We start from the raw sequence: 9,981 nt of genomic DNA on the forward strand, positions 1-9,981 counted from the left end.
GGAGTAGACAGGTGACTTGGGAGACAATATCATCCCACTGCCTTAAGCTAATCCTAAAAATCAATTTTCAAGGTCTCAGGTGTATCCAGGTGGTGTTGGTGCTGTGGTCCTACAGTGGTAGCTATGTTTAAAAAAAGAATTACCTTCAGTATCTAGCTCGGGTTCTCACAAGAAATTTTTTGATGTCCTCAGAGTGCGGCCACCAACTCTTGTTGGTAGCTGCACTGACAATTTTTCCTAAAATAATTAACTTTTGGAAATGTGTATATATGCATATTTATTTTTCCTAATCATTGTAATTTATTTATGTAGGGATTTTTTCAGACTCAGTAATAAAAATAATGTACAGTGGTCTCTCTACTGGACATAAACAGAATAGAAACACAAATAAGGTGCTTGTGCATGTTCTTGTCTTTTGATTGTTGCTTTTTTGGTTTTTTTTTTTTTTTTTTTTTTTGAACTTGCTGTCTAGTAAGTCTGCTGCTGTGAAACCTGATATTTGTATGTTTGTTAATATCACGTTTCACAGCACACATACTCAGCCCCGGCAAACCTTGGGACAAATTAAGCCCTGGCTGGGGAGAAGGGCAGGGAGGCCGTGGGGCCCAGGGATGATGGTGTGGGTGGCGAACCTGGGACCAGCACCTGGAACCAGAGCCTGCTATTGCATGGATGAAACCCGAAGCCCAGTGGCCAAAGACTGCCCACCCGCCTTTGGGAAAGTGGGGCATTCACCAGCTGCCTGCACCTCCAGCATGTGTCTCCCTGGAGGGGGGAGCAGGGCCAACCCCCCCATTTGTCCTGAGAGAGAGGCCACTGCTTCTTTTCCCCGCAACACCCCCAATTACAACCCAGGAGGATGTGTCAACAAGAAAAGCCCTTGGTGGCCACATGCGGCCACGGTGGTTGCATTTGAGAGACGCGGATCTAGCTTGTCTTGTCTACACACACACTTGAGCCACTTTAGCTAGGGATGTGGCTTTAAAAACTGATTTAGTTAAACCAGAGCAAGTGTGCATAGACACAACCTCAGAAAAATAAACCTGTAACTGATAACGTGATGTCGTAGCTGTTAGTAAAAGTTGACTTTGTAAGGGTGACCATTTTTGGGTTAGACCTCTGTAACTGTGTGTTCAGCTTTAGCTTAATTTCTTAATTAGAATACCATTCTTGAATTACTATTTTTCATGAATCAGAAAAGGCTTCAGCAATCTCTTTTCCAGTCGCAGGAGAAAATCAGTAGTTATGGATAAGGCTTGGAAGAACTTACCTGCCACCTACTAGCCTGAATGAAGACTCAGCCTACAAACAAAAACACTTTTTCCCTAGAGGCAGACAGTGCCCCTCAAATTAAAGCCACGTTTCCATCAATTTTAAAAATGTACTGTTCTACTGTATTTACATGGCACGCTGCTGGTCAATCTACTTTCTATATACATACTATATAAAAGGTAATGTCAGGGCTGGTCAAATGAAAATATACTAATTGAATATCTGACAAATTGAGTATCAGAGGGTAGCCGTGTTAGTCTGGATCTGTAAAAGCAGCAAAGAATCCTGTGGCACCTTATAGACTAACAGACGTTTTGGAGCATGAGCTTTCGTGGGTGAATACCCACTTCCTCAGATGCATGCATGCATCTGAGGAAGTGGGTATTCACCCACGAAAGCTCATGCTCCAAAACGTCTGACAAATTGACCTGACTGGTAGTTCCACTGTTTCCAGCAGAATTGTGAAAAAATGTAGTCAAAACTGACAAGATTGGTCAGCTTTCACTTTGTAGTTTGTGGGAAGGTCTCAGCAGTTGCAGAGGCATCAGAACTGTTAGGAACAGCATTGCACTGGTATAATCTTGGTTTGGGTTTGTAATGTTTGCAACCTTAATGGCTAAAATAAAAAAGAAAAATCTTATTACCCGGAAGATATTGGTACTTTGTGGGAAAACTTCCGCTGTCCCTAGGCAAGTGTAAACTCCCAAGTGCTATTTCTACAGAGTATTAGGATTTTATTCTAAATCCAGTGATGGGTGGGGGAAGAACTCTCCTATTCTGATATTTTAGCACTTAAGTCTCGCGTTGACCTTTAACTCTTTAAAAAAACCCAAAACCCTAGGATTTCATACTGTGTAGTTCTTCAATACTTGAGAGTGAAGCAAATTATTTAAATGAACATCAGATGTCAGGAGGACCATTTGAAGTATCATAAAAAGCGGGATAATTTTTGGCAGTGGCATTTTTGAAGAAATAAAATAGGTGACCCGAATGTAGTAATCCTACTTTTGATACTTAGTATCTGCCCACGTGAGGGGATGCTGGTCAATAAATGCAATGTCAGTGGAAGAGCGCAGCATGGTGGATTTAATGCATGTGGTCTGGGGAGGAAGTAAGTAGTTCCATAAAAGTTTGAGACGGCTGTGATGGCACCTACTTTTGTAAAAGATGGAAGGAAAATAAAGGACAATGAGCTTGCGTATGTTTATAGTACTATAACTTTGGGGGGGGGGAGGGGGAAATAAGAACTGGATGCCTTTACCTATGCTGTTGGGTTATTGCCTCCAATTGCAAACTGTAGATCAGGCCTGCACAACGTATGGCCTGCAGGCAGCATGTGGCCCGTGTGGGCTCATTGTGCGGCCTGCGGGAGGTGAGTAGGCAAGCAACAGGGTGGGGCAAGCCAATGGCTAGTTGGCTGGCTGGCTGGCCGGTGGGTGGGTGGGGTGGTGAAGAGGCCAGTGGCAGGCTGGAGAGTGAGGGTGAGCCAGCGGCAGAAGATAAGAGACCAGCGGTGGGCAGGCCGGTGAGCTGGCGGTGGTGGTGGGGGTGTGTGTGAGTAGGCGAGCTGGGGGTGGGGGGGCTGAGGAGTGGGGGGGGGCAGGTGAGCTGGCGGCGGCAGGGGGGGCTGAGGAGGTGAGCAGGAGGGGTGAGTAGGTGAGCCGGGGGGGATGACGAGCCGAGCGGACAGGCAGTGGTGGTGGGGCTTTATACGTGGGAGGGGGTGAGGAGGCGAGCGGCAAGTTGGTGACTGACCTGTTCTACTGATCTTGTTCTCATAAAAATTGGTCCTTTTTGCTGCTTTTCTCTGTGCTGGAGGTTGTCCCAATGCTGAAAAGAGGGTGTTCCCAAAGGAAGGTGCTTGCTTCTAACCCCCAAGGCCGTCAGTATGTCTGCTCTTCTCTAGTCAGCCCACTTGACAAGTTGCATTGTCCTTGTTCTGGCTCCCATCCCCTCTCCAACGGTTGCAGCTGTCTGGAGGTGCTGCCTTCCTCAGTCACACCTCATTCATTCAACAGGACGATTGATTACAAAGTAGGGGGAAGATCTTATTCTACTTCTAGCCAAAAGACATTTTTCTTTTACCTTAATTATACTACCTTAGGGGCCCGTTATAACGTATTACCAAGGGTCAATACTGTTGTTTCGCTGGGGCGGCGCTGGGGAAGGAGGGTTTGTTTCCATGGGGCGGGCTGTTTCTGCGGGGCCAGGTGGCGCTGGGGTGTGTGTGTTTTGGGGGGAGAGGGGTGTGGTGGGTTTCAGCCCTCAGCTGTTTTCTTTGGAGAAGCATGGCCCCTGCTTCTTTACGAGATGTGCAGGCCTGCTGTAGATATTCTAATAGAAAAATGGTTTCACTTCACTGGTAGCATCGGAACGAATGGTGGTACCATTCTTCCTTGTCCATTTATGGAACTACCTCCCTCCTCCTCAGAGCATGTAATCAAATCTATGATGCCATGCTTCTACATGGGGTTCCCAGCTGCCTTTTTTTTGTGGCTTTGTTGAACAAAAAAGCCGGAAGTCTTTTGGTGTGTGTTCAGAGACATCAAAAGTGGTCTCATACGTAGGCACATTTTTGTTAATTTAGATCTTTATTTAAGGGAAGTATTTGAATCTTAAAAGCTTCCTTCTGTTTCTCTATCTCAAGTTAAACATACAAATAACAAAGCTTTTAAAATAGTCTGAATAAAAATTGCTTTCCTTTTCAATAAGGTTTCACTTCCAATGTCATCCAGTAAGTGCTCCAGATCTTTATGGAATTGCTTAAGGCAGTGTTCTCAACGACCAGTCCGTGGACCGGCACTGGTCCCTGAGATTTCTCTGACACTATTTAGGAAGGCAGCAAACTGGTCCTAGGAATCAAAAAGGTTGAGAAACACTGATCAAACATACGCAACCTGGTTTCCTAACTTTTAAAAAGCAACTTCTTAATTCATCTTAGGCCTGTTGTGTAATCATGAAACAAACAAAACACACATTCAAAATTTTCCCCCTTTGCAGGTCATATTTTAAGTACCTCTATCTTCTGTAATCATAGGACTGGAAGGGACCTTGAGAGGTCTTCTTGTCCAGTCCCCTGCTGCACCCAAGGCAGGACCAATGTAACTCCTAGAGCTGCACTAACTGAACCAAAATTGGTTGTAGACACAGTACTTAGGCAAAACTCAGGGGATGTCATGTCTTCAAAATAGTAGATAGCTGCATTGTTAATAGTGGAAATATTTCTATAGAAATATTTCAGTTTACCAAAAAAAGCAAATGCTGAATCACACTGCGTTATTTCTAGTTCTAGAGATGAGTCCTACAGTTAAATTGGTAATGGAAATGACAGCAAAAGGAGTGAAAACTTTGTATAGACACACCTAACTCCACCCCCCCCAATCCTCCTTTAATTCCAAAGCAGAGTGGGAGCAGTGGAGTATCCCATGTACAGTATTGTCAATTACCAGGAAAAAAGCAGATCTGGAAAATGTGGCTGTTGTGCCATATTACTTGTGATACAGGCAATTATGCTTGTGTGGTTAATTTCATAGAGGTGCATTTCACATTCAGGATAGCTAGTTGAATATTGCAACACTTCAGAGTTCATAGGGTATGAAGGTAACTTGAGGGTAGGGTGGATATCTCTTGCGTTGCCCCCTCCAGCAAAAACTAGACTAGGAAGTAAGTGAGAGTGTGTGAAATGTAGTGTTACTTTCTCATTTCTGGAAAGGCCGTAGTGTTGTGGATAACGGCTTCCGGATGTTTAGCTTGAATTCCTCCATAGGAAGGGAACAATATTATTTCTATGCCGTTGTCCATTAAGACCTTTATCTTTTGATATCTAAAAATCTGGTGGGTTTTTGAGCTGTAATGACATCCTACCCATGTATAGTATGAGTTTTGATACTTATACGGGTGTTTAAATGAAGGTTCATGCATGTCCTGGGGAGGGGGGTGAGAGGCGGCTTGTGCCGAGATTAGTCTGTATGAAACCTATGCTGGTATTACCAACTATTAGAGGGAAAATCAGCGTTGGCACTGTGACTATCAATGTTCAGAATACAAGCAAAAACATTCCAGACATCATGTTTACATGAATGCAATAAGAGGCAAATAATAGGGTGGAACTCGTATTATATAAATGGCTTAAATTATATTGGTTTGCAGTGTTGTTGGGTAACACTGCAAGGTGTAATTGAAACTGTTTATAGTGTTGACAGCTTCTAAACTTGAAAATAACATTTGCTTGTTGGTCTGGGTTCCTCAGAAGTAGGTCTGACACTTCACAGAGTAAGGAATGTGGGGTTACTCAGCCGTTGTACTATTAGTATTTTTCCTATTTTACCCCGAGGAACTTCCTTTAATGCTTCTCTTGGAAACTAGGAATATTATTCTAGAACGCAGCCATTAACTCTATGGCTGCTTCAACTTTTCAGTTACCACCTGTAGGTGTACTGCAATATGTTCATACAGTGTTAGTTAAACATCTGTCATAATGTCCTCTCCCCACAGGGGTTGGGTTACTTTGGAACTGCCTCAGATCTTGTGGAGGCTTTTTTCCCCGTCATATACGGATGATTTTCAATCAGTTGTCTTAGCAGTAATTGAATCCAATGTGAGCCCAGGAGTTCATGCTGTTATACCCTCTAAGAGGAAGCATTCGCTTGCGAACTCACAAGATTAGACTAAATGGCTTGGTTCTGGTTGAGCTCCCCCATCAAAACAAAGTCTGATGACATGGAAGGTTCAGATATAGGGAATAGACTTGGATTGCTTGTTTTTCCTCATCTCAAGAGTTTGTCAAACACTGGGAACAACTTTTTTTTTTCTTAATCTAGCTAGGAGGGACAAAGTTATCTGCCTTATTTTCAGCACTGTATTTATAATACAAATAAAATTACCTCATTAAAAAGAGTTGGAGACAGCCTTTGTCAACTGTATTGTGAATTCTTTGTTTTCTTTGCGATACCCAGGGCTTGCAAAAATTCACCTGCTAGCCTGAGGACAAACCAGACTTGTCAAAGGCAGATATAAAAGCTGCTGGATGGAGGTGAGGGATGCTTGGATCCCTGCCAAGGTTCTGTGCTTGGACCTTGCTCTGAGGCTCATTTTACCAACCTTCTGCTAGCAGAGACAGTTTTCTATTCACCTACTGCTTATCCTCAAGCCTTCTGATTGTTCGGAGGGGTATCTTTTCCTAGCTGATTCATGGGGAGGGCCAGCAGAATGCCCGCTGTTCTGCCCTTCTTCAGACTTAGGTTTTTTGTATAATTTTCTCTGGTAAATAGCTTTTAGAACTTGCCTTGTCTGCTGTTCATAGCTTTGCTTAGTGGCTGCAGCAGAAGGAACCTGATGTATTGTAATCAATTTTAGTGGTCACGGGGTACCAAATAGCAGCAGTGAAGCTGAGCCAGTCTTCTTAGCTTTCTCAAGCAGCAGAAGGAAGTTTTGAGCAGCGTTAGAACTGTCCACACACTCAAGCCTTGTCTACGCTACAAATGCTTTGCTGGTGTAGTGCTCTTCTGCTGTGATTCCTGCATCTATACTGGAGGTTCTGCTGGCATTGCTTTGTTTGCCGGGTGCGTGTGTGTGGTTTTTTTGATTTTACACCCCAACTGATATAGCTATGTCCACAAAATGTTGTAGTGTAGACCTGGCCTTAGAAAAACAGTGCTGCATCTCTGAGCATTTGGAAGACTTTGGTATCAACAAGCGTTAGGGATTTTTTTTTTTTTAATTTAAAGCTTAATTTTTTCAGAACTTGATAGTTCAATCTCCCACTGCCAGGAAAGGGGCAATTTTGCCACTCCTGGTTGGTGAAGTCCGGTCAGACTTCTCAAACGAAAAATGGAATTTGGATTGTCTGCATCTAAGCACTTAAAGGACTAAGTATTAAAGTGTTCTATAAACTAGTAAGGCACTTGCGTTATAGAACCATCTGCAGTTTTGGCCATACTTGTGATTCATAGACTCTAAGGACAGACAGGACCATCTTGATCATCCAGTCTGATCTCCTGCACAATAAAGGCCACAGAACCTCACCCACCCACCCTTGTAATAGATCCATTACAGTAGAACCTCAGAGTTACGAACACTTTGGGAATGGAGGTTATTTGTAATTGAACACAACGTTCTGGTGGTTGTTCTAGAAATTTACAACTGAACATTGACTTAATACAGCTTTGAAACTTTAGTATGCAGAAGGAAAATGCTGCTTTCCCTTTATTTTTTTTAGTGGCTTGTTTAACACAGTGCTGTACTGTATTTGCTCTTTTTTTTTCCTCTCTGCTGATTGTGTACTTCTGGTTCCAAATGAGGTGTGTGGTTGACTGGTCAGTTCGTAACTCTGGTGTTCATAACTCTGAGGTTCTACTGTACCTCTGGTTGAGTTACTGAAGTCCTCAAACTATGATTTTTAAGACTTCAAGTTACAGAGAATCCACCATTTACTTAGTTTAAACCCGCAAGTGATCTGTGCCCCATGCCACAGAGGAAAGCAACCCCCTCGCCCCCACCAGGATCTCTGCCAATCTGAATTGGTGGGGAAAATCCTTCATGACCCCAAATATGGTGATCAGACCCACCAACCACACACCTGAATTCTATTTTTCTAATGCCTTAGTGACAACTTCTTTGCTTAATATATAGAATGATTTTTCAGTTGTTATGTTGTTTTGAATCAGTGAGAACATTCAAACAGTCCTTGAGCTTGGTTGGTGGCCTTGAGTGAAGGTTTTACATCTCAGGTTTTGGGGTCTTATTCTCCTGAGCTGGTGGGAATGGACTGTATGCAAAATGATCTTGGGACCACTGTACAGGTGTCATTTTGCTCTTGGTCCAAGAGTTAGTACTTAATGGTCTTGCCCCTGAGGCCCAGAGGTTGCATGTCTCCACTTTGAGCTGTGTGTATAAATCCGAACTCGAGGAGACATACCTGCAGTAACTCTGCCTGAGTTAGCACAATGTGGGATGAGTTAGCCACCTTGAGTACGTGCCCAGCATCTCCAGTGGGTATGTATTGAAAGTGGCCTGCCCCTCGCGCTGCCATAGCTGCGCTCTGTTTATAGCATGCTGCCTCAATTAGAGTTAGCACCTCCTTGAGCTAGGAATTGCACCCCCAGCTCAAAGTGCAGACATACCCTTAGGCTGAGTTATTCACCAGGGCTGCAACCTTAACGACAAAATATTTCTCCTTGTTTCCTTGTGTCTCCCACCCTGTTGCCTTTTATCTTCTAGGTGGAGCGCAAGCCCTTTTGGGCAGAGACTGTCTCTCTGTTCTGTGTTTTGTACAGCACCTAGTGCAATGAGGCCTTGCTCCATGACTGGAGCGCCTAGGTGCTCCCATAATACAAACATTGGATGGGCAACAGCCTTTTTTAAAAACCAAAAAGCTGGTTATAAAGCCCTCAGAAGATCAGAGGTACTAACCCGCTTATTAAAGGTTCAGTTGCTGTGCTGACAGCTTGTCACTGCGTTCCTCTGCCTTTCAGAAGAAGGGGTGGAGTGGGAGTACTGGATCAAACAATGGTCTGTCAAACACAGATCATGTCTCAATGACCGGCATAAGCTGCTTTAAAAGAATGTGTGGGTAAACAACCTAAGAAGATTTCCCCCCCCCCCATAATGGTCACTTTTAGGCACTAAAATAACTATAGGGTGAAGGTTCCCAATCTCTTTTTTGTTGCACCCACTTTAGGAGGGTCACATCCTATGCACATCGTCCTCTTTTTAAGAAACAGAATTTCTGTGGCTGCCTGGGGTCTGGGAGACCATCCCAGCTTGGGTGCCTTGTCTGTACCCAGCCTGCAAACATCCCCTGGCTGGGATCTGCTCTGAGTGGACAACCCCAGCAAGACTCAGGCAGCCAAGCTGGGACCCTGCCCTTGGGACCCTCCCATGATCATTCACAGGCTGCAAGCTTCTTTGGCCATGGCACAATCCCCAGCATGTGTGTGCAAGAGCCTGTGTGAGCAGGGAGAAACTACTCCCACCCGCCCAGCACAAGCAACCACATGGGAGAACATAGTCTGGGAGAGGCTGACCACACTGCAGAGAAGATGGATGTCAACTTCATTATGAGACAGAAGGAGAAATAGCTTGGAGGGCCTTGAAAGCTTGAACAAGCGTTTGTGTGATAGAGGGGAAGCCCATGCTGGGTTTGAGGGATTTGGCATGGTCAGAGCCATGACCCAGGACAATGATTTTACCAGCAGCATTTTGAGTGGACTTGTCTCCCTCAAAGAATAGTAGGCTGAAAAGAGATGTGATTTTCCTCTCCCTCCCCTACTTACAGCAGCTGGGCTTCCTGGGTCCCTATTGTAGTGGGGTAACTAAAACATGAACACCTTAAAAATTTTTAATGAGAAGCTTTGACAATGTTTAGTCTCCTGACTGTAATCCACCATTATTTGTTATTTAGGGTGGAGCTGATTGTATGGATGAGTGTCCCCTATTTGGGGGAAAACCATAATTTTAATCACATAGAATTATAAATTCTACGTCAGGGGTTCTCAAACTGAGGGTCAGGACCCCTCAGGGGGGTCGCGAGGTTATTACATGGGGAGTCACGAGCTTTCAGCCTCCACCCCAAACCCTGCTTTACCTCCAGCATTATAATGGTGTTATAAATTAAAAACACTTTTTTATATATTTAAGGGGGGGTCGCATTGAGAGGCTTGTTATGTGAAAGGGGTCACCAGTACCAAAGTCCGAGAACCCCTGTTCTAC

Source organism: Gopherus evgoodei, chromosome 4 (assembly GCF_007399415.2).
Source record: "Gopherus evgoodei ecotype Sinaloan lineage chromosome 4, rGopEvg1_v1.p, whole genome shotgun sequence".
NCBI lineage: Eukaryota > Metazoa > Chordata > Testudines > Testudinidae > Gopherus > Gopherus evgoodei.